The sequence below is a fragment of the Sus scrofa genome, chromosome 10, assembly GCF_054392235.1.
Source record: "Sus scrofa isolate SSC_HxYL_T2T_F1_AM1 chromosome 10, Sscrofa_HxYL_maternal_Yorkshire_Landrace_v2.0, whole genome shotgun sequence".
Classification (NCBI taxonomy): domain Eukaryota; kingdom Metazoa; phylum Chordata; class Mammalia; order Artiodactyla; family Suidae; genus Sus; species Sus scrofa.
The window spans coordinates 38372538-38399153 of NC_139392.1; the positions used below are offsets into that span (position 1 = coordinate 38372538).

The 26616-nt window shown below is 36.7% G+C and overlaps 1 pseudogene; it reads right to left on the reverse strand.

Annotated features, from left to right (window-relative positions):
• Positions 1 to 24856: 24856 nt before the first annotated feature.
• LOC146399009 (olfactory receptor 10AG1-like) lies at positions 24857 to 25802 on the reverse strand (annotated as a pseudogene).
• Between the last annotated feature and the right edge of the window lie 814 nt (positions 25803 to 26616).

Sequence of the window (26616 nt, forward strand, 5' to 3'; positions counted from 1 at the left end):
TTGACCATTTCTTATGATACAATACTTCAAATCCTTAGATATTGTCCTGGGCAGGTTTTTCAATTTTGAATATAATTGAGGCCATCATTACTGATGAGTTAGAAATATTTTAAGCCCAGAAATTATACTGTACTCCCCATTTTTTGTTTTTATCTTAAAACATTATATCACATTAATTAAAGCAAAAATGATAAAGGACATTTTATAGATGGCCATGGAAATTGAGACTATATATTATATGTGAGTTCAGGAAGTTTATACAGTGGACCCTCCTTGTATTTTCCCTCATGGATTCATTTAACATAAATCCATAGGTTTCTATCCAGAGTTGTAGCAACCACTGGAAGTGTCCATATGTAATTCAGGACTTAGTTCATCCTGAAACACCAATTTCTCTTTCTCATATCTCATCACAAACAATATTTATAGGGCATAGTGTATACAGGTAAAAAAACATGTAATATACATGTAATGAACACTATGCCCAGTGAACAGAGCTTCATTGCTCAGTAAAACAAATGTAATGTAGTAAATAAAGGGTTTTCATATTGTAACATTATACTGAATCAATATATCAGTGTTTTAGTGATGATTAACTAGGGATGCAAACTAAAAGACAATATATAATTTCATTCTTTTTTATTTTATAGTAGATCTGTGAATTCTCATACTTAATTCCAGGGGAAATACCAAAGATTCCAAAGAACTGTGTGCCCTCTGTGCTTACAAAAACATCTGCTCTGACTGTCTATTCTTTAACTAGGGTCATTCATCAATAATTTTGTAATGAATTAAAGAAAACAAGATACAATGCCAAATAGAACTAAGGATTTTGTCACAATATTAGTGTAACTGATGTAGAATGTTTTCCTTGGAATACTCATATTTCATGTCCCTAAACTGGGAAATTTAGAAGAAAACCCTTTGGGCAAAATTTGATGAAATAATTAGTAAAGAACAGGTCATTGGCCAAAATTTTCCTAGTTTTGTCTGATTTCACTCTTATTTACTGAATGGGTGAAGACCTCTCAGTGGAAGATGAGACTATGAGAGGGTTTTATTTATGTTATGCTCCTCTTCCATATTGATGGAGGCATCAGCATTGCTGACAAGTCTGTTGTTCTCCAGTGGAATCATTTCAACATAATTACACCATTTGGTGACTATGGGGATCTTTAAGCACTTGCATGACCTCACTTGGCTGGTTAGTAGTGGCAGGTTAGTAGTTAGTAGTTAGTAGTGACTCTAAAATGATGGTGCCTTATTTTTTCACTTCAAAGGATCCTGTTTTCCTCTGCAGACTCCTGTCCAAGAGACTTTCTGGATCACTATGCCTTGTCATTCTGGAAGCCTTCAAAACCAGGCAATTGTGTTCCAGTTTCAAGGTCTAACATGCATCTTAGCTCATTCCCAGATCAGTGCACACACTCTCCTCTCATTATTGGGATGCACTTCCTTTTTGCTCTGTATTCTCCCCCATTCTCTTCTATGCTGTCTCATCACTGAAATTCTGGTCAAGATGTACTAAATTGTGAAATACACTAATGGTTCATAAGCACAGTTTATGAAAACCCTATCTAGACTTCTCTCAACTTCGGTAAAGACAAACACAACCTCCTGTAATTATTTCATAGCAGCATCTCCCTTCCTCTAAGCCATTTCCTTCACTGCTTTTATAACATAAAGTGTAATAATCCCATTAATCTTAGGAAATTCCAAATGTTTTATTCTACATTTCTCTTGAGTAAATATGGCATCTCTTCATCCTCCTTATCCTTATAGTAGAGAGATACATAAGAAAAATTTTGCTAAAGTTTTGCTAAATTGACTTACGCATGGAGAAAATATTGTGTAAACCCACCACATAATTTTCTACTAAATAAACCTCCAAATATTATAACACTGGGCTACAATATAATGACAGAGGGACAGAATGTTTTTTAATATGATGCATAGACACTAAAGATTTCACTAAAACATATAATGTGTCAAATACTTAAAAATATCAACTGGTATTTTGTAGGTTATACAATTTCTATTTATTGATTAAATTTACATATGAATCTACCACAATTGGCCAAATATCCTATCTCCACTTGTACCTTGATAGCACTGTACATTTTCTTGCTAGATAGTATTTCATTATATGGATGGCTACAATAAGCCAAATTTCATTTTGGATAAAGCGTATTTGTCATTTAAATATATAGAAGTGTTATTTTGAGGGAAGTCATGAAGACCTTCAGTTTTGCTGCTAGACAGGGGCTGATCCAATTCAGAGTGGAGTGGGAAAAAACACTATTTGCAGGGTTGTCTTCAAAACAACTGTGATTTCAGTGGCTTTTATTGGAAAGGCCAAAGTTATAGACAATGTGAGGCCCAAGACTGGTATAATACTGGTTTTTATAACCAACAGAGTCATATCAGCTGCAGATTTAATAGAGAGCTCAATAATCAGCCATTTAAGATATGTAAATTAAAACCACAGCAAGTGTCACTACATATCAACTAAAATGACTCTAATCAAAATAACTGCCAGTACCAAGTATTATTATGAAGAAGCTGAAACATTAATATTTCTGTGGGGATTAAAAACTTTGGAAAACTTTTAGGCAGTTGTACAAATGGTAGTCTTATAGCCTCTCCAATCATCCCAGAAATTCTACTCCAAGATATTGATCTGAGAAAAATAAAAACATATTTATAAGCCTGAAAGTCTTATGTGAAATTCATAGCAGCATTACCTACATAAGGCAAAAAATACAGCAAACCAAATGTCTACCAATTGGTAAATGGATAAACAAAACATATCCACACACAAAAATACTTCTCAGTAATAAAACAGATAATATTTCTAATACATGCTACACCATGAAAGAAACACAAAAAATTTGTTGAGTGAAATAAGCCAGACATAAAAGTTTATACATTACATGATGTCAATTATATGAAAATTCCTAATATGGCAAATACATGATTCAGAATGTAAATCACTAGTGGCTTGTAGGTAGAGTGGAATTAAAAATCAAATGGAAATGTGCAGAAAGGAAATTTTTGTGGTGACAAATATTTACAACAGAGCATGTTTACACTTGCAAAACTCTATTTATTTAAAAGTATTGACTTTATAAAGCTACAACTTTGGAGGTAGATATAGATAATGGTATGGTTGCATAATTCAATAGACTTACTAAAAGAAAAAAAATATTAAAATGGTTTCACTTACAATTAATTTAATTCCAATAGGTAAATTTCAAGGTATATGTAAATAATGCTATGAAGAATATCACTAATTAACAATATGGTTTTCTTAATGTTGTGGATAAGTCCCAATTTATATAGCCATTATATAATATGTAGCATCATTAATTACTATGTATATGCTATAAATATCTAAATTTAGTTGAACTTTTTATAATGAAAATATGAATTAAACACAATTCAATATTAATGCAGTTTCATGTAGTTGTTGGGAGTGCAGGTTTTTGAGTTAAATTTGTTTTGATTCCTAGCTCCATCCTATATTATCCAGTAGATTTTGGCCACCGTTATCTTATTTGAAAATTGGCTTAAAATTCAAACACTATTTGTTTTGAGTTAAAATAAACAAATAGATTAGTATAAGCGTAGAAATAAATGATGCCTATAAATTGCTTAACATACTGCCAGAAATAGTGTACTGCATGAAAGTTATAGCAGTCACAATTTTTTATCCATTCTTAATTTTTATATTTTCACTTAAATTAACTCACAAACCAGAAATGGATTTTTGTCTAAAAATTGTGGTAATAATAGATAATACACATATCTTCCTGTTTTAGGAATTATGACGATATTCACCTGTCCCTTTTCTGGCAATTGCTTCAGCTTTGCTTTTTCATGGATTATAATCATATTTTGTCTTATGTTAAGTGACTTCATGGTTTGTCTCTATTGTCACACGTAGGTCATGATGAATAGTGTCAGCTCCCATTGAATAACAGAAGCTACTAGGCTGTAGGGAAGCCTTTAAGTCCAATGTGTTGGTTTCAGATTTTTTTCCTTCCATCTATGGCTAATATGCTCAAGTCACAATTCAGAAATATCACACAGAATTCTTGTACCATAGAACTTGTCCTTGTAATGTGTTTTCTTTTCCATTATGTTTTTCTAATTGCATGTGTCCTTGAACAGATGTTTGGGCTAAGAATGTATAGAATGAATCATAATAGGCTATGAATATATTGTGCCGTATATTAGATTCCTGTTATATAGCATAGGAAACATTACACCATGCATCTGCATATCCAACCTTGTTCTCTTCCACAGTCTCTTTTGGTTTTCCATCTCACCCCATCCACATTGACACGGTACTTTTTTATCCATTGTGCCATTTGTGACTCTAACAACGTATTGTTTGGTATGAGACAATATCTGTTTTTTTTCTTTTATTTTATTTCATATTTTTCCCACTGTACAACATGGGGATCAAGTTATCCCTACATGTACACATTTGTCCCCACCCTTGGTTCTGTTGCAATATGAGTATCTAAACATATTTCTCAATGCTACTCAGCAGGATCTCCTTGTAAATCTATTCTAAGTTGTGTCTGATAAGCCCAAGCTCCCAATCCCTCCCACTCCCGCCCCCTCCCATCAGGCAGCCACAAGTCTTTTCTCCAAGTCCATGATTTTTTTTCTGAGGAGATGTTCATTTGTGCTGGACATTAGATTCCAGTTATAAGTGATATCATATGGTATTTGTCTTTGTCTTTCTGGCTCATTTCACTCAGGATGAGTCTCTAGTTCCATGCATGTGGCTGCAAATGGCATTATGTCATTCTTTTTATGGCTGAGTAGTATTCCATTGTGTATATATACCACCTCTTCCAAATCCAATCATTTGTTGATGGACATCTGGGTTGTTTCCATGTCGTGGCTATTGTGAATAGTGCTGCAATGAACATGCAGCTGCATGTGTCTCTTTTAAGTAGAGTTTTGTCCAGATATATGCCCAAGAGTGGGATTGTGGGGCCATATGGAAGTTCTATGTATAGGTTTCTTAGGTATCTCCAAACTGTTCTCCATAGTGGCTGTACCAGTTTCTATTCCCACCAACAGTGCAGGAGGGTTTCCTTTTCTCCACAGCCCCTCCAGCACTTGTTATTTGTGGAGTTATTAATGAGGGCCATTCTGACCGGTGTGAGGTGGTATCTCGCGGTAGTTTTGACTTGCATTTCTCTTCTAATCAACGATGTTGAGCATGTTTTCATGTGTTTGCTGGCCATCTGTATATCCTCCTTGGAGAACAGTCTATTCAGGTCTTCTGCCCATTTTTCCATTGATTGATTGGCTTCTTTGCTGTTGAGTTGTATAAGCTGCTTATATATTCTGGAGATTAAGCCCTTGTCCGTTGCATCATTTGAAACTCTTTTCTCCCATTCTGTAAGTTGTCTTTTGGGTTTCTTTTGGGTTTCCTTTGCTGTGCAAAAGCTTTTCAGTTTGATTAGGTCCCATGGGTTTATTTTTTCTCTTATTTCTATTGCTTTGGGAGACTGACCTGAGAAAATCTTCATGAGGTTGATGTCAGAGAGTGTTTTGCCTATGTTCTCTTCTAGGAGTTTGATGGTGCCCTGTCTTATATTTAAGGCTTGAAGCCATTTTGAGTTTATTTTTGTGCATGGTGTGAGGGTGTGTTCTAACTTCATTGCTTTGCATGCAGCTGTCCAGGTTTCCCAGCAATGCTTGCTGAATAGACTTTCTTCTTCCCATTTTATGTTCTTGCCTCCCTTGTCAAAGATTAATTGACCATAGGTGTCAAGGTTTATTTCCAGGTTCTCAATTCTGATCCATTGGTCTGTCTGTCTGTTTTGATACCAGTACCACACGGTTTTGATGACTGTGGCTTTGTAGTATTTCTTGAAGTCTGGGAGAGTTATGGCTCCTGCTTGGTTTTTGTTTCTCAGGATTGCTTTGGTGATTCTGGGTCTTTTGTGGTTCCATATAAATGTTTGGATTGTTTTTTGTAGTTCTGTGAAAAATGTCCTGGGTAATTTGATAGGGATTGCATTGAATCTGTAGATTTCTTTGGGTAGTATGGCCATTTTTACAATATTGATTTTTCTAATCCAGGACCATGGAATATCTTTCCATGTCTTTACATCTTCTTTGATTTCTTTGATTAAAGTTTTATAGTTCTCAGCATGTACGTCCTTTACCTCTTTGGTCAGGTGTATTCTGAGGTATTTGATTTTGTGAGGTGCAATTTAAAGAGGTATTGTATTTTTGTATTCCTTTTCTAATATTTCATTGCTGGTATACAGAAATGAGACTGACTTCAGAATGTTAATCTTATATCCTGCTACTTTGCTGAATTTATTAATCAGTTCAAGTAGTTTCTGGGGTGAGTCCTTAGGTTTTCTATGTATAATATCATGTCATCTGCATACAGTGACAGTTTGATCTCTTCTTTTCCTATATGGATGCCTTTGATTTCTTTTGTTTGTCTAATTGCTGTGGCTAGGACTTCCAAAATTATTTTGAAGAGCAGTGGTGAGAGTGGGCCTCACTGTCTTGTTCCAGATTTGAGGGAGAAGGCTTTCAGTTTTTCCCCATTGAGGATTATATTTGCTGTGGGTTTATCATAATTGTCTTTAATTATATTCAGGAATGTTCCCTCTATACCCACTTTGCCAAGGGTCTTGATCATGAATGGATGTTGGACTTTGTCAAATGCTTTTTATGCATCTATTGAGATGATCATATGTTTTTTGACTTTTCTTTTGTTAATGTGGTGTATGATGCTGATTGATTTGCGTATGTTGAACCATCCTTGTGCACCTGGGATGAACCCAACCTGGTCATGTTGTATGATTTTTTTGATATGTTGGTGGATTCGGTTGGCTAAGATTTTGTTGAGAATTTTTGCATCTATATTCATCAAAGATATTGGCCAATATTTTTCTTTTTTGCTGGTATCTTCCTCTGGTTTTGGAATTAGGGTGATGGTGGCATCACAGAATGTCTTTGGGAGTATTCCTTCCTCTTCAACTTTTTGAAAGAGTTTACGGAGGATGGGCGCCAGATCCTCTTTATATGTTTGATAGAATTCACCTGTGATGCCACCTGGTCCTGGACTTTTATTTGTGGGGAGTGTTTTTATGGCTTCTTCGATTTCATTTCTAGTCATTGGTCTGTTCAGTTGGTCTGTTTCTTCTTGATTCAGTTTCAGCAGGCTGTAAGATTCTAGAAAATTGTCCATTTCTTCAAGATTGTCAAATTTGTTGCCATATATTTTTTCATAGTATTCTCTTATGGTTTTTTTGTATTTCTGCAGTATCTGTTGTGATTTCTCCTTTTGCATTTATATTTGTTTATTTGGGTTCTTTCTCTCCTCTTTTTAGTGAGTCTGCCCAGTGTTTTGTCAATTTTGTTTACCTTTTCAAAGAACCAGCTCTTGGTTTTATTAATTTTCTCTATTTTTTGAATCTCTATTTTATTTATTTTTTCTTTGATCTTTATAATTTCCTTCCTTCTGCTGACTTTAGGACTTTTTTATTCTTCTTTTTCTAATTCGTTTTGGTGGAGGGTTAAGTTGTCAATTTGGGACCTTTCTTCTTTCTTGAGAATGGCCTGCATCACTATAAATTTCCCTCTGAGCACTGCTTTTGCAGCATCCCATAGATTTTGAGAGTTTGTGTCTTCATTGTCATTTGTCTCAAGGTATTTTTCAATTTCCTTCTTGATTTCCTCACTGATCCATTGGTTTCTTAGTAGCATGTTTTCAGTCTCCATGTAGTAGGTTTTTTCTCATTTCTTTTCCAGTGGTTGATTTTTAATTTCGTGGTGTTTTGGTCAGAGAAGATACTTGAGATAATTTCTGTGCTCCTAAATTTGTTGAGGTTAGCTTTTTGTCCCAATATGTGGTCAATTCTTGAGAATGTTCTATGCGCACTTGAGAAGAATGTGTATTCTGATTTTTTGGATGTAGTGTCCTGAAGATTTCAATTAAGTCTAACTTTTCTATTGTTTCCTTTAGGATCTCTGTTGCTTTATTGGTTTTCTGTCTAGAGGATCTGTCCATTGATGTGAGGGGGGTATTAAGGTCTCCTACCATGACTGTATTCCCATCAATTTCTCCCTTTATGTCCGTTAGTATTTGTTGTATGTATCTGGGTGCTCCTGTATTTGGGGCATATATGTTGACGATAGTAATATCCTCTCCTTGGATGGATCCCTTAATCATTAAATAGTGTCCTTCTTTTTCTTTCTCTATGTCTTTTGTTTTAAAGTCTATTTTGTCTGATATGAGTGTTGCAACTCCTGCTTTTCTGTCATGTCTATTGTCGTGAAATATTTTTTCCCACCCCTTCACTTTCATTCTGTATATATCTTTTGTCCCAAGGTGAGTTTCTTGTAGGCAGTGTATTGAAGGTTTTTGCCTTTTTATCCACTCAACCACTCTGTGTCTTTTTATTGCAGCACTCAGTCCATTGACATTTAAAGTGATAATTGATAGATGATTATTTATTGCCATTTTGAACCTCGTGTTCCAGTTGATTCTATGGTTCTCGATTCTTCCTTTCTTTTTTTTATTTTTTTTTTTGGTTGGATGGTCTCTGGTTATTATCTGCTTGAGTGGTTTTTTTTCATTTTTTGTGAATGCAATGATTGGTTTTAGCTTGTGGTTGTTGTGTTTATTAAGTATGCTAACCCCTTCCTACAAGGGTATGTTTTAGCCTGATGGTCCTGTAGGTTCAAATTCTTCATTACTATACTAAAATTAAGAAGAGAAACAAACAAAGAAAAGGGTTTATTTATTTCCTTACTACCCTTGCCCACATTTTATGATTGTGATAACTATTTTTTTCTTTTTATTTTTATTTTATTTGAAACATATTCATGATTAAATCTGTGTGCTGGCTTATTTGCGGGACTGCTCTCTGATTGTGATTTCCTCAATCCTAGTTTTTTTTTTTCTTTTTCCTCTCTTTCTTTACTTCCTTTCTTTTTGGTTTAGAGAAGCCCTTTCAGTATTTCTTTTATCCTGGGATTTGTGTTGCTGTATTTTAGGTTTTTTTTATTGGAAAAGTTTTTATTAATCCTTCTATTTTAAATGATATTCCTGCTGGATAGAGTATTCCAGGTTGCATTTTTTTTTCCTTTTAGCTCTTTAAATATCTCTTGCCAATCCCTCCTGTCCTGTAGTGTTTCTGTAGAGAAATCAGCTGATAATCTTATGAGGGTTCCCTTGTAGGTAACATTCTGCTTTTCTCTTGCTGCCTTTAGGATCCTCTCTTTATCACTAACTTTTGCCATTTTTATTATGATGTGTCTTGGTGTGGGCCTATTTGGGTTCAACTTGTTTGGGGCCCTCTGTGCTTCTTGTATCTTGAATCCAGTATCCTTTAGATTTGGGACGTTTCCAGCGATAATTTCTTCAAATATATTTTCCATCCCCTTATCTTTTTCTACTCCTTCTGGAATTCCTTTTATGCATATATTGGACCACTTTATATTATCCCATTGGTCTCTTATATAGCTTTCCTGTTTTTTGATTTGGTTTTCTGTCTGCTGACCTGATTTGGTGATTTCCATTATTCTATCTTCTACATCAGTGATTCGTTCTTCTGCATTATTCATTCTGGTTTTTACTGCCCCTAGTTCAGTTTGCATCTCTGCAAATGAATGTTCTAGTTTTTCTTGGCTCCTCCTTATATTTTCTAGTTCCTTTCTGAGGGTATCTGCATTACTGTTCATATCTTCTCTTAATTCCTTCAGTATCTTCACTATTTCTCTTTTGAACTCCAGGTCTGTCAGACTGCAGAGATCTGTTTCATTGTTGACTGTTTTAGGTGAGTTCTCCTGTTGGTTTGACTGGGGGTGATTTCTCAGCTTCTTCATCTTGCTTGTTGTTTTCTTTCTCCTGAGGGAGTTGTACTCTCCGTTACCAGGCAGTGTTTGTCTTATCACTGCCATGGAATGTTTCCTGAGAGCTGGTGTTGTTGGTCTGTCTTTTTTGAGGCAGTGTGGCTTTTCTGGATTTTTGATGGGTTAACAGAGTCTCTTTGTAGCAAATGAGGACTTTGTGAGGGCAGAGAGGACTGGGAAGTCCACACCACAATGGTAGCAGATTTCACTCGGTCAGGCAGAGCTTGCCCTGGTGTTTTCAGCCTGTGGGGTTCTTGCAGAGGGTTGGCAGTGTTGGGCAGCTATTCTTCAGGAGTGCAGCCCTCCCCACTGAGTGGAGCAGCTATCTGGGTCACTGAGAACCCAAGAGGCTCTTCCCCAGGGCAGCCTGACTCAGAAGGACTGTCTGAGAATTAGGCAGATGTTTTCACAGCCCAGCCAGCCTTGTTGTAGCTTTTCTGGGCTGCAGGGGGTCCTGCTGCGTGCTGGCAGTTCTGTGCAGTTGTTCAGCAAGAGTGCAGATCCCCCTGAGAGCTTTGGAAGCTAGCTGTGCCACTGCAAACCCAAGAGGCTCTTCCCCAACTTGGAAAGACTGACTGAGAATTAGGCAGATCTTTTCATGGCCTGGCCAAGCTTGATCTAGCTTTTCTGGGCTGCAGGCCTTTTCCTGGGGGCTGGTGGTGTTTGGTGCTGCTCTGCAGGGGTGTAGCCCCTCCAAAGGGCAAGCAGGTCAGTGCAGGGACTGCCCCTGAGGTGGTAGGCTTCAGGCAATTGTTGATGCTAGCCCTCCCAGTTGGCAGGCAGCCCCAGGTCTGGTGAGTGCATAGGGGGTAGCAGGGGTGGGGATGGGGTGAGGTGATGCACTGGGAAGCACAGCTTTCTGATAGCTAGCAGGCAGGTAAGCTTGCTGTGGCATGGGGAGTATTCTCTGGGGACCCACCCCTTCTTCTCTCCCCTCCCCAGCACAGGTGCAGACCAGGCTCTTCTCCCAGGTTCCCTCTGATTTAGCTTTCCACTTCCCTGCCCCTTGAGTATTGATCCCTTCCTCTGCAACAGCTTTGTTTTCTAGTCTCCCTGGCAGTCTCTGCCCCATCAAACTTGACAGACCGGTTTCTAGACCTCCCAAGCAATCTCCACTCCACCCCACCCCCCCTAAGCCCTTTCCCAGGGACTAACCTCCAGAGCCTAGGTCTCAGTGCCCAGCCCCCACAGAGGCATCTCAATTTTTGGTGACTGTGCCCATAGTTCAGATGGTCTGTTTGGTTCTCTATCTGCTTTTCAGAACTCCAACTTACTGATACACTCTTCTCTGCATCTGGAGATTCCTCCAGTTCATTTGATCTTTCCCCTGAGTAGGTGACTTTCTAGGGTGCAGAATCCCTTTCTCCTCCACAGTTCCCTTTCAGGAGCACCCATCCAGCTCAGATTCACCTTCTCTCACTCTCCTCTTTTCTCCTGTTTTACCTAGTAATGTCACAAAATTCTTGCCATTATTGGAGTTTAGTTTCTTCTGCCAGTGACTGGTTGCTGTTCTGTGTGAGTCATTTATCCTGTAGATGTGTTTTTTTTTTGTTATGTTTGTGGGAGAGTGTAAGCATGTCCCCCTACTCTTCCACCATCTTGTCTCCTCCCCCTTACATTTGTTTTTATTCAAATAATTCATGTTTATTTTTCTGGTCTTTCCACTACAACAAGGATTTTTTTTGAGGTGAAGATTATGAAAATATTTATACAATCTATCATCAAAATGCATATAGCACTATTTAGAGCAAGTTTATAAGATGAAATTGAAGATAGGAAAAAAGATCTAAAATTGGTGACTGCACCTTAGATGTGTATTTCCTTTAGGAGTCTCTGAAGATAAAAATGAAAACATGTCTTTATCTCTTTAGTATTTTCAGATTTATTTACCATAAAACTTAATTTTTAAAAAGAAATCTTTGGTGTTTAGTAGGATGCAAATTCATTTTCAAAAGTCCATTTATTATCTTTCTTTTTAGTTATCTACAATTAATTTTATGTGCTATCCCCAGATTTAATACATGAAAATTATTTAAAATTTGCTTAACACATAATAATCTGTATAAGTGTTATCATTTAAAATGATTACAATGCATATGAAGAGTTCCTTAATCTATACTGGCCCATTAGAGTACCAAGTATTTTTACTATTTCATTAGATAGTAGAATAATAAGAATCAGGAAAGTAACATCTATCTGAATGAGGGTTTGAAATTCAGCAAAAGCAATAAAAACAAAGGAGTCCTTTTAAAATTTTCAAAAATGAATGTTCTTTTGCTGAGTCTAAATATAAACAGATTCATTTAAAACTAAATTTGACATGGGACAAAAATGCTTCCTGCCTGCCTGTTTGCAGTGAAGTTAAATATAATGCTTACCTTTGTGGATTGAGTTAAAAGAGGGAAAATGAGAAATTTTCTTTGACTGTTACCTAATTCACTTTTATTTGAAACAGAGGTTGGCTATCATCTATAATATGTTCTACTGTCATAATACGTAGTATTTTTTAAATAGGAAATGTTCTTCTCCCTGGGGATCACTTACTAATTGAACTAAAACTTTCTGCCTGCCAATCGAGGAGTTTGGCACAACAACCAAAAACATATCTGTGTATAACATCCTTTCTCTAAATTGTTTATCTCTCTTCCTATATTGTGCAATTATTAGGAAATAGAAGTCTTATAAAACCAGAAATTTATGTTTACATATTACCTGCAACATAAGCTAAGGTGTTCTAAAAAGATGCAATTGTACAATATCTTAAATTAAACAGAATTTATTTCACTGTCTTTATAAATTCAAAAGTAGGGAATTCTTTTGTGAGTTAAAGATCAGGCATTATCACTGCAAGGGTTCAAGTTGCTACTATGGCAATGGTTTTATCCCTGGCTTGGGAACTTCTACATGCACTGTGCATAGCCACCCAACCCCCAAAAGAAATTCAGAAATACAAAATCTAGGGACTTCAGAGAGCCATGTTTCTTATATTTTCCTGCTTTTCCATTCTTAGATATAACTTCAGCACCTTCCAATAAGGTAAAGAAGAGGAAGCAAAGAACAGAGCAATTGCTGACATCTGCATTCATCTCATTAACAAGGATTGAGTGATCTCTTCACACTCAGCTGGAAAGGAGGCTGGGAAATTGAGTATTTCAAGTCTCCAAACTCTAAAGTATATTGGTTTAGGGATAGAAGATTTACTCTGGTATATCCTAAATGTGTCTACAACATCTTCTACATTGTTTTATGTGAATCTTTCTGTATGACTTCTCTCTTGCTGTTGTAGTAAATTACCACAAATTTAGTGGCTTAAAAAATGCACATTTATTACCTTGGAGCTTTATTGATCATGGACCCAAAATGTGCCTCACAAAGCAAAAATCACAGTGTCAGCAGGGCTGCATTATTCCCTGTATGTTTTAGTAGGGATTCAATTATTCTTGTTTACTTAGATTATTGGCAGAGCTTACTTCCTTGAGATCATGGGACTGAAGACTCTTTCCTTGCTAGTTGCCAGCAAACTGTCATTTTCAGCTTTAAGATATCATGATATTCCTTGGCTCATGACCCCAGCAGGCTTTGGCATGAAACCCCTTTCTACATGATTGGTTTGTCATAAAATATTTTTTGAATACATTATTTCTTTCTTTTCCTCTTTTTAGGGATTGTGTGATCAGATGGAACCTATTTGGATAATCACCACATCTCAAAATTTTTGACATTAATCCTATTGACAAAGCCTATTTTGTCAAGTAATGTAGCACATTTATAATTTCCAGGGGCTTGGGTTTATCTCTCAGGGGTAATTATTCTCTCTTTTTAAAAATTTATTTTTGTTTTATTTATTTATTTATTTATTTAATTGCCACACTCACAGCAGATGTGAGTTCCCTGGCCAGGGATTTAATATAAGCTGCTTCAGAGAGCTATGTCATAGCTGTGGCAACATTGGATCCTTTTAACTCACTGTGCTGGGCCAGGAATAGAACCTGTGCCTCAGCAGTGGCTGGAGTCCCTGAAGTTGGAATCTTAACCCACTGTGCACAGTAGCAGCTCCAACCATTATTCTCTTTATCATAATATCCAAATGAAATAGGATTTTTGGCTTCTGTGGTATTCATTTGATTAGATCCCTAATTGACATAAATTATTCAGTGATGCATCATATAATATCACATCCTAGGATAAAGCTGATCAAGTGACTTAGGAGTAAGATCCTACTTTTTTCATGTTAAATGTTGGGTTTTACACATAAAATTTAAAGGTCATATTTCATGAGGGCAGCACCAAGAATATATTCCCTCTGAATTTTCCAAGTACTTGAGATATTTCCTTGTGTCCACCATACCAGGTCACTACATTAGATGTGTATTTATACTTATATGACTAAAGTATTTAGATCAGTATCATACCTTTAACTCCTCACTTGCCATCCTCATAGCACAATTCTTGATGCTGCCCTTAGGTGGAAAGTGCATTTAGTGACAAGACATCTTGCAGGCTTTGTTGTCTAAGAAATTTTACCATCCTCATATCTAATCCTAACAAAATTTGTATTTGGGCATCTGGTAATGATCTTGACAATTTCAATTCATGAGACAAAATGATATTTGGGTAACCAATCAAAAAACTGGGTTGTATTGGAACATCTGCAGTCACCTCTCTCTACTGAGAGCTACTCAACTTCATGATTCCTGCTTGCCATATGATTTCTCTTGCAGGTTTAATGTGACACTTGGTCCTTGGATTTGCGTGAAAAGGAATCCTATATAAAGGCTGAAGAAATTTGCCATTCTTTCCTGGATTTATGTGCAAAATGATTGTTTTAAGTGTTACATATTTTTTCATGACTGTTATTACCATAACTGCATATTCATTGAAAAATTCTTTGTTATTTATGGCCACATCTGTAGCATATGGAAATTCCAGAGCTAGGGGTTGAGTCAAAGCTGTAGCTGCCGGTCTATGCTGCAGCCACAGAATGTAGGATCCAAGCTGTGTCTACAAACTATACCACTGCTCATAGCAACACCAGATCCTTAACCAACTGAGACAGGCCAGGGATCAAACCTGCATCCTCATGATGTTAATCAGGTGCATTACTACTGAACCACAATGGGAACTCCCTAATTTTTTCTTGTTATATTGATTTACAATGTTCTGTCCTGAATAAATATTTTTCAAAAGTGAATGAAGACCAAAAGTAAGATTTTTGTATCAGGTGCAAAGTTATATATCAACCATTCTCAGACAGAAGTTAGCAGTAAAGGCTGGAACAGATAAATAATTCATTCACAATATTTGGTGTTCTGATGGGAAAATAATATAAAGTTTCACATAGCATTTTTCCTGTGCTTAGGAATTTGAAAGGGATCACCTCTCTTGTACAATGCATTGGTCCTTAGAGAAATAAAAACACCTTTGCCCGACCCAAATTCCTGGTAATTAGGACAGACATATAAGCTGAAGATATAATGTCTGTAGTGAAACACCATTAAATTGCACCCACTAAACGTAGTGGGTAAAAAGTAGGCAATAATTATGATAGTCAAGGCACTCCAAAAGATATTTAATTGCTTTTTTTTAGTACTAGCAAAAAAAAATTCAGTGCAAACAGGGAAATGCTTTCAAGTAGACATAGCATTTGCATGGGATCCTCATGGAAAGGATGTTGTCACTAAAAGCATTCTCACCTTAATCTAAATATAGGCACATAATTATATGTAATAATATATGTTGTAGCATTGTATTATATATAATGACCTGTAGCATTTATATAATTTATATATAACACCATAGAAATAATATATAATATTAATATAATGTGTAATATAAATGTTCAGTGGATCTTTCCCTTTTTAATCTGAATAGTACATTTTATCTTCACTTACAAACAAGACTTTCTTAGCAACTTAACTTAATGCGGTCCTCTTTCAAGGAAACAGAATAAGGAGTCTAAAAGGAAATGCAAATAGATTTACTAAAATTGTAATTTAATTACTAAAAATTATTACACCTGTGGAAGAGAGCAATATGTTGAGTCAATCAGAAGATAGAAAGTGTTAGGAATTGTAGCTCAGAGAATACAGGCTGCCTCCAATTTTGTGGCTTAAAGGCACTGTGTTATAATCTTTTATCTATCCTCTAAGGATACATATTTCTATAGGTCATCCAATTTTTTTCCATTTCTAGAGCCACTCCTGTGGTATGTGGTTTCCACGCTGTAGCCACTGGCCTATGCCAGAGCCACAGCAATGCAGGATCTGAGCCACATCTGTAACCTACACCACAGCTCACTGCAATGCCAGATCCTTAACCCACTGAGCAAGGCCAGGGATCAAACCCATAATCACATGGTTCCTAGTCAGATTTGTTAATCATTGAGCCATGCTGGGAACTCATAGATCATCCAGTTTTTGTTGAATTAAGGCTTTGTAAATTATAATTTTTTCTCCATTCTTAGGGATAATTATGCTTAGTTTTTCCAAAGTATTTTCTTCTCTTCTCTTTTCTTCTCTTTTCCTTTCCTAATATTTTTAGGGCTGCCCCAGAAAGTTCATGGACTAGGAGTTGAATAGGAGCTGTAGATTCCAGCCTACACCACAGCCACAGCAATGTGGGATACCAGCTGAACCTGCAGTGTATGCCATAGCTCATGGCAGTCCTGGATCCTTAACACATTGAGAAAGGCCAGGGATTGAATCTGTATCTTCACAGAGAAAATGTTGGGCCCTTTACCCACTGAGTGACAATGGGAACTTCCAGAAGTATTTTCTTTTAGAGGGACATTATGCCAAAAGTATTACTATTGCTAAATAAATTATGTACACTTCTGCTTAGAAGAAGCAATCTTCACAATATAACAACGTTCATCCAAAATGAATCTGGACAGGAATGTTTATGTTTCCTTTCTCATTAAATATATATGTGGGTATATATATATATATATATATATATATATATATACACACACACACACACACACACACACACTTGTGATGTATCTATTGAAGCTGTTATTTTGACATAACAGAGAATCTAAATCTTTATTAAATGGCAACAAAATCATAGCCTGGATCCTGCATAAAATCTGTGGCCAGAAATCAATACGTTCTGCTATCCAGAAAATTGGTGTAACTTAAAACAGAATAAACAGGATAAATGAGAATAATTTATTGGTGTTTACCACAAGAAATTAATGGAGTCCCAAAGGGAATCATGGGCTAGTCAAAGAAGTATATGTAAACCAGATGATTATTTTTAAAAACTATGTCATACATTTATTTTCAGTCAATCTCAGTTGGGTTGGCTGGTAGTGGAATGAACATAAATAACTAAATGTTTAGAAAGTACTTTCTAAAAACTGCCTCACTGTGAGTTAACAGATTTTGAACACAAGTGGTAGTGAAATAAGAGGACTAATATAAAAGTCTCAAGGAATTTTGTGAAAGTATAAAGGGAGTCCTAACCTTACAATTGTTAATTGATAATGAGGTTATAATGATATAAATGTTAATTAGTATTGTATATGAATATTAATTAAAATTTAGCTCCATTCCATTGTCCCTGCTTAGATGAGCAATTATTTAATTAGCATATTTTTGCAAAACTTAAACATAGTATGTAATTCCAATGTGTAAACAAGTGGATTTTCTTCCCTAGGTAATTTATTTATTTTCTTTTTAGGGCTGCCCCTGAGGCATGAGGAAGTTCCCAAGCTAGGGATTAAATAGAGTTGCAACTGCAGGCCTATGCCACAGCCACAGCAATGCAGGATCAGAGACATACCTGTGACCTACACTGCAGCTTGTTACAACACCAGATCCTTAACATACTGAACAAAGATCAAACGTGCATCCTCAAGGATAGGAGTGATGTTCTTAACCCTCTGAGCCACATGAGAACACCTGGAAATGGATATTTTGGAACACTCCTTTCCTCAAAAATAGCACCAGGATTAAATTACAGAAATGGGATGAAGAGATACAAACAACTATTTATAAAATAGATAATAAGCAAATACAAATTGTATAGCACAAATATTTATAACCATCATCTTTTAACAATTTTTAATGGACTGTAATCTGTAAAAGAAATGAATCACTATGCTGTATACCAGGCTTTTTTTCTATTTTGGCCGCTCCTGGCATATGTTGTTCCCAGGCCAGGAATACAATTAGAGTTATAGTTAAGATCTATGCCATAATTGTGGCAATGCCAGATCCTTAACTGACTGTGCCAGGCCTGGTATGGTACATGCATTTCAGCACTCCAGAGATGCTCCCTTGTACTTTATTTATCTTTAATTTTTTTATTTCCTCAGTACATAATTTTGTTCTACTGTATAGCATGTGACCCAGTTACACATACATGTATAAATTCTTTTTTTATCACATTATCATGCTTCATCATAAGTGATTAGACAGTTTCCAGTGTTAAACAGCAGGATCTCATTGTAAATCCATTCCAAAGGTGATAGTCTATATCTTTTAACCCCAAGCTCCCAATACATCCAACTCCCTCCTGCCCCCACCAGCAACCACAAGTTATTCTCCAAGTCCATAATTTTCTTTTCTGTGGAAAGGTTTCTTTGTGCCATATATTATATTCCAGATATATGATATCATATGGTATTTGTCTTTCTCTTTCTAACTTACTTTACTCAGTATGAGAGTCTGTAGTGCAATCCATGCTGCTTCATGGACATTATTTTGTTTTTTTTTATGGCTGAGTAGCATTCCATTGTGAATATATACCACATCTTCCTATTCTAATCATCTGTTGAGAGACATAAGTGTTGATTCCACGTCTTGGCTATTGGGAATAGTGTTGCAATGAACATGTAGGTGCATGTGTTTTTTTGTCTTTTTTTAAGGAAAGATTTCTTTGGATATATGCCCAAGAGCGGGATTTGTTGGGAGTCATAAGGCTGCTCCAGTAAAGAAGCCACAGTCAGCACCTGCATGAGGCTTGTCTGGTTAGCAAAGCTACAGACAGGCTGAAGAAAGAGGAAGGATTGCCAAGCAATTCCTTGAAAAACATCAGTTTCCTGGAAGAGAAAAATGATACCCCCTAAATTTTCATTTTTGACTTATAGTTTCCTTATAACTAGGGATTTGCCCTGGGTACCTAAACACCAGGACCAAAACAGAGTGAAGTCAGTTAAACAGTGTAATGGAATAATCCTTTGTTTTGGAGTAATAATTTATGGCACATATCTTGTAAAAGCATACAAGGGAAACTTTTATGACTTCAGTCCCTTCACATTGGGAAGAAGTTTGGGGGTGGTATAAGTGTTGTGTATGGCCTACAAATTGCTGTTCCCTACAAATGATATATTTTCTATTAAATAACAGTGTCACCTGTAATTTTTATCATCCCTTGTGGGGGCACAGCAATTCTTAGGAATAGTACTCCTCCCTATTGGAATTGGTGGTTTAGACAAATAGCTTATATAAAGAGCTTATGTAAGCCAGGACAATAGGTTATATGCTTAGCTTGCTGGTGCCAAATAAACCAAAGCCCCAAGAATGTCATGAGCCTAAGGTTCTCATGCATTTCTGTTAACCACATATGCCTTTAGCTAAAGAATGTTAGGTACCACAGTCTAACATTTATTAAAGCTTTGTTCTTAATATAGAATAGAATAGCTTACTATTGACCTATTAATAAAAATACAATGTGAAATTTTAAGTTTGTAATTTTAAAGAAAAATCTGAAACTAAAGGAACATGTTCTGACTAATCTCTTTTTTCATCTTGGGTGGAGGGTATAATAGGGGCTTTAAATCAAGTGTTAATGTCAAATCTTACATAAGACTTGTTTGTAAAATTGTATAAAAGCTGATGCACTTCACTTAATAAATTGGGTCATCTGCAGCATGTAGCTGAGGAGTTGACTACAATTCTTTCCGTGCCTGTTTGTAGCCCCTCCTCCTCTTCATCGTCTCCTGGCTGCTGGGGCTGGACCCTGGCAAGTGGTGCCCAAACAGGGACCTGAATAGGAGGTAATGTATACATATTTTGGGGACAAATAGGCTCTCACACCAGGGTTTCTAGGGCCCCTCCACAGAGAGAAGTGGAGTTTGAAGGGTGAGTAATCCAGAATAAAGGCCTGATAATGGGGCACACCGCATCCAAAGAGCAAAAGTTGTTTATTGAGATCTTGCTTCATATGCTTAATAAAAGAGGAATAAAGGTAACGAATCAACAACTTGCAAGATTTTTACATTTTATGCAGGAAACCTTTCCTTGGTTCCCAGAAGAGGGGACCATGAATCTTAAAACCTGGACAAAGGTAGGTGAAGAACTTAAAACCTATTATTCTCTTCATGGTCCAGAGAGGGTACCTGTTGATGCTTTTGCTCTTTGGAATATTATTCAGGATGTTTTAGATCCCCAACCTGAGGTATCTAAGTTAAGTCAGACTTTATCTTCTTCACATATAAGGGATCCTGATGAGAGGACACCCCTTTCTCCTAAACCTAATAGCGGACCATTGGCCCCACCATTGGTAGCAACAATAAGAAATGATGATGAAGATGATTGTCTGGATCCTGAGGATCAACAGGAATTAGAGGATGAATAGGAAAGATATGAGAGAAAAAGAGAGGAAAGGGGAGATGGATCACTTAATGGATCCAATTTTGGAGCCACAGGGTATACATCCTCTTTAGCAGGTACAATGGGTCTGCCCTCTGGGAAACCCCCACCTATTCTACCTCCTCCTTTAAATCACCCTCCTTATCATTCTACCTCAGAAGGTCAAAGACACCTGATAAGAAAAACTGGAAATGTCAGTGATTTTATCAGACAGTGTGCTGACATTGGACCTGCATATGTGCAGGGTGTTACTATGGCAGCCGTGCTCAAGAGTGAAACTTATTCTAAATTTCTACAAGGAGTCAGACAGAGTACAAAAGGGCAAAAGTAACAGATGCTTGGAAATAAACGTGCTTGTTTCTCTTGTGGTCTAACAGAACACTTTAGTAAAATCTGCCTTCAGGGTAATCAACAACCTTGTGCTCCTGTGCTTCCTGGCCATCCTGCTCCTGCAGCACCTGTTGCTCCAGTTATGCCAGGACCAAAAATTATTTGCCCGAGATGTCAGAAAGGCTTTCATTGGGCACAAGGAAAGTGAAGTGGGAGAAATCCACCTACGGCTGAAAAGGTTTCATATAGATGACTCTCCAAGGAGAAAGAGAGGAAGAACATCCTGGCCCCCTAGGAGGTCCTCCTCTCCTCCAAGGGATCCTTGGCTATCTCTGAGATGATGAGATCAAGTCCTGAGAACCAACCCTCACACAAGACCACCGATAATCATCCCACTGTCACCAGCTGTCAGTCCATCAAGATCCAGATCCCCTTGTAGAGCCTGATTGATGCAGCAATCCAGGGGTCCGACTTGGGGAGATATCAAGAAGCTGACTGCTGATGCCCAATGGCTTGCTCTGTCTCAGGACCAGAATCCAAGCTTAAGTGTTTTATTTGTTGCCTTTTTATCTATTCTGTCTATTAATTATGCTCAGGTAAGCGCTGAAAAGAGTAACTCTTATTGGGCATTCTTTCCAAACCCTCCTAGTTTTCAACCTGTAGCATGAGATAATGAGATGACTAAAATACATACAGATCAATCTGATCTGTTAGGAGGCCCAGGATTACCTCTGCCACCTTTTGAAATTACTAAAGCAACAACAAAAGTTCGTATTTTTTCAGGAAACTCTCATGCTTTTCCAAGCTGTTTTACTTTGCCCTTGACACCCTTAGCTGCAGGTCCAAATGAGATTCCAGGATGTATGTCGACTCAATCTATGGGGTCAGTTACATTTAGCCCTCAGTATAATTTTCTTCCCCACCCTCAAAAGGGATATCAACAAAAATTTTATTCCTGGGCAATTATATATTTAGGACCTGAGGCAGATCATAATGATGGGTGGATTAAAAAATATCCTTTTAATGATCATTCCCATTTATCCCAACCTTCAAATATGATAAATGTAAGACCTCAGATACATCCCAAAGGATTTCCAAATTGTTCTCCATGGACTACCCCACATATACAAGCCCTTTGGGAAAATATAGATATTAATAATGGATATCTTCCATGGAATTATTGTATGTATAATACTACTTATCCATACTTAACTCCTCATCATGTTAACAAAATATTTAAATGGAATACACCTAATCCAAATTCTAATTATAGAGGATATCTAAATAAAAATAATAAGACCCTTAATTGGTATAATAATAAGTTGCTGCTGCCTCTATTGGCTAATAAGCTAACAGATAATGGCTGGGTAGCCCCAATAATAATTTATCAAGGCTATGGGACTAAGGTCCATTCTCAGCCACATTTGTGGAAGGCAATAGCTGCTTTAAGATCAGTAATTTTATATAGACCATTCTCTAATGCCACATTTTTAGTTAAAGCATGTATTCAAAGTCCTTATGCATTTCTGTTAGCTTATTATTATACTGATGTAGCAGTCAACTACATAGGAACTGTATATAATGTTCAATGTTTTAATTGTACAACAACAAATTGTATTACCAGGGATAATGGAAATTATAAGGTTATGTTGCTAGTAAGGCAGCCACCATATATTATGATACCAGTAAATGTTACTGGAAGTTGGTACAATGATCAAAGCATAAGAGCTTTACAATTATTAAACAATAAGTTAATTAGATCTAAAAGGTTTATAGCTGCATTGATTTTAGGTACTACTGCTTTGATTTCTATAATTACCTCAATGACTGTATCTGCTATTGCTCTGACTAAGCAAATTCATACTGCAACTTTTGCTGACCAGTTGTCAAAAAATGTTACTTTAGCCTTGTCCACTCAAGAAATTATAGATAGAATACTTAATGATAGGGTAGATGCTCTTGAAGAAGCAGTATTGGCTATTGGTCAAGAATTAATAACTCAAAATAAAATTGGCCTTATGCTGTCATTGAGATTTTAAATGGATCTGTGTGACTCCTTTGCAAGTCAACCACAGTATTCACACGTGGGATAAAATAAAACACCATATTCAGGGAGTGTGGGACCACTCAGATTTGTCTCTAGATATTACTAATCTACATCAAGAAATTCATGATATGAGTGAGGGTGAGAAGCAGTTCAGTACCCAAAATGTAGCCTCAGATTTATTTAACAATCTAGCAGGGTATGTTGGGCATGCTTCATGGACCACATTTTTTTTTTATATAATTTAGGAGTGTCAATTTTCATATTTGTCCTTGTTTTACTTCTCCTTCTGGTCATCTTCCGACTCCTGAAAACCTCTATCTCTCAACTTTCTACTAAATTCCACACCTTTGTCTTAAAAAATTAAAAAAGGGAGAGATGCTGGGAGCCACAAAGTGGCTAAAAAGAATAATCCTGTGTGAGGCCTAACTGTAAGCAAAGCTACAGCAGAGGCTGAAGAAACTGAAGCTGCAAAGCAGTTTCAAAGGCTGGGAGCCACAAAGTGGCTAAGAAGAATAATCCTGTGTGAGGGTTAACTGTAAGCAAAGCTACAGCAGAGGCTGAAGAAACTGAAGCTGCAAAGCAGTTTCAAAGGCTGGGAGCCACAAAGTGGCTAAGAAGAATAATCCTGTGTGAGGGTTAACTGTAAGCAAAGCTACAGCAGAGGCTGAAGAAACTGAAGCTGCAAAGCAGTTTTGAAGAACCCCTCAGCTTATCCTGTTTAGTAAAAATTCCAGAAATATGATTTCCTCTTCTATTCTTGTACTTCTTTCCTGTATGACATTTATGTGTGTTGTGAGTCATTCTTGGCTCATAAAATGGGAACTTTCTCAAATTCCTGGGCCATTACCTACTTATAAACCTAAGACCTTGCCAAATAGGTTGAATACTATTGAAAAATGTATAAAGAACTTTCCTAAGAATGGGAAGTTTCCCTTCAGTGGAGTAATAGTAAATATTATGCTGAACTGCCATGCAAGCCTGGGGATTTTTGTTGGACTTTGGTCTGTCCCCATGGAGACAGATTAGGATGTGGTTTGGGTATTGCCCATGGCCCAACAATTGTGACTACTATAAGGCGAGATATTTTTCTACATTAAACGCTACCTATTGGGACCAAGCAGGTGGAAATTATTATTATATTGGCAAGATTTTTTGATATATAGACTTGATGATTAATAAAGATTTCTATATAGGTAAGGTTTATGTAAGACAGTTTATGTTCCCACAACCTGCTAATGGTCTGAGGTCAGCCTGACCTCAAAAGCAAGCCACATGTGAATACCCCACTCCCCATTAATGGCTTCTCATGCCTGCTGTAGGAGCACAATAGGTAGCTTTAGGCAAGAATATCTATCACCTTATGCCAAACCATTGTTAAAGCAAAAAGTAGATACCTATTATTCTGCTTGCTAAACATTTATTTTCTAAGAATAAAAGTACAGCTTGTACGTATTGTCTATGTAATCTTTATTTAAAATCTAAAACTAAAAGAATAGTTTGGAATAATAAGTTAGTACATATTGTTTTGTATAATCATGAACAAGAGTAAAATGTATAAAACCTGATGCTCTCCTTTCAATAAACAGGTCATCTGCAGCACTTGCTGAGGGAGTTGGCTCCAATTCTTTCCATGCCTGTTTGTAGCCCCTCCTCCTCTTCATCATCTCCTGGCTGCTGGGGCTGGACCCCGGCAGATTGATTTGGGTAGTATGGCAATTCCTCCAACCCCCACTCTCCTGCACTTATTTGTCCCAGAAAAGAGCTTGGAACCCCCTCTCTTATGAGTCTTGGGCCCTAGAGATATATGACTTTCAATGGCACTTCTCTGCTTGAGTGTTTGTGTTTGTGTGTGTGTGTCTTTTTTAAATTACTCAATGAATTTTATTACATTTATAGTTGTACAATGATCATAACAACCCAATTTTATAGCATTTTATCCCAAACCCCCAGCACATCCCTGAACCCCCCATCAAACAATTTTTTTAAGCAATGATTTTCTGAGTGCTGCAATCACACCCTTGTTCCTAAGACTGTATATCATGGGATTAAACATCAGAGTCATGATTATGTAAAATAAAGAATGCAGTTTGTCAATTCCTGCAGAATGACTGGATTTGGGCCTTAAATATGTAGATACAGAAAATAAGAGCACAACCAGCATGTGAGAAGAGTATGTAGAGAAGGGTTTGTCTTGATCTCTGGCTGTGGGCAACCTCAGAATAGTGGAAATGATTTTGCTGTAGGAGGCAAGTATCAACATAAAAGGAATGGCAGCAACCAGGAAAACTACTATATAGACAGAGAGCTTATGCACAGAAGTGTCTCCACAGGCAAGCTTCAGAATTGGAGGGATGTCAGAGAAGAAGTGGTTAATTTTGTTAGAATGACAGAAGTGCAGAGATAAAATCTGGCTGGTCTGCACTATCTGCACTGTGATTCCACTGATTCAGGAGCCAATAGCAAGTTGGATGCACATCCTGTGTTTCATGAGTAGAGGATCGTGCAGAGAGTTAGAAATGGTCATGTAGTGATCATAGGCCATCACAGCCAGGAGGAAATATTCAGTGGTTCCCAGTATAAGGAAGAATAACATTTGAGAGGCACAGTCTAGCATAGAAATTTTTCTATCCTGAGTCCAAATGTTGACTAGAATCCTCGGGAGTGTGACAGACACACAGCAGATTTCCAAAAAGGAAAAATTTGCCAGGAAAAAAAAAACATATGGGTTTCTAGAGCACAGTGTCAAGCCTAGTTATTATTATTATGAGGCTATTTCCAATTAAGATAATGATGTAAATGATAGAGAACACTACAAAGAGTAACCCTTGGAGGTTTGTAAGGTCAGAAAATCCCAGGAGTACAAATTGTATCACTGTGGACATGTTGTCTTCTGCTTCCATCTCTTCATATTTCATCCATGGGAGTGATTTAATCTGCTATACTGTTACTCCACTTTCATTGGCTCTTGTTTTATTATGAAAAACAGGATTATATTCATTCTATTTTTTCTGCTTTCCTATAAAAGCAAAACCTATATCTGATAAGATGTCTAAAATTGTGAAGTATATTTTTCATTATTATTAAATATATTTTAATGAAAAAACTTCTATGGTCTCCATTTTCTATTACAGATTATTATATTTCTTTGTTTCTGAGGATATGATTTTAATTTGCTCATCATCTGAACAAAGTGAAAATCTTAATTTATGTTCATTTCTATCAGTGATTTCCTTCTTCCAGCTGACATGTTTTTCTCCTCACCTCTCAAATCTATTTTACATTTTTATGAATTCAACATTAATTTTATTTCACAAGTAAATATTTTGTAAACTATGTAAGATAACTTCAGGGATAAATATAGTTAATTTTTTAAAGTAACAGCAATGTCCTGTTTAGCTTTGACTATCTATTTAATGTATTTTATTGTAAACAACATCAGTGTGCTGACCATTCAATATTTGGGATGATATTTAATTTTTAAAACTGTGTTTTTCAGTATAAGGTCTATAAAATCAATACTCATCATTTTTATTCAGATTTTCCAGTCAAGTGTGAAGAACCTCTAAGGTGGTCTTCTTGTACAGGAGCACTCATGAGGTCAGAGGCTGGACCACCTAGCATTTTTGTTCAAGTAAGAAATTCTAACTAGAATGTTCAACCCTCCACACTTATGCTATGAAAGAGAAATCAGCCACAACTCCTGAGAACTTACCAAATCACTCACATCCA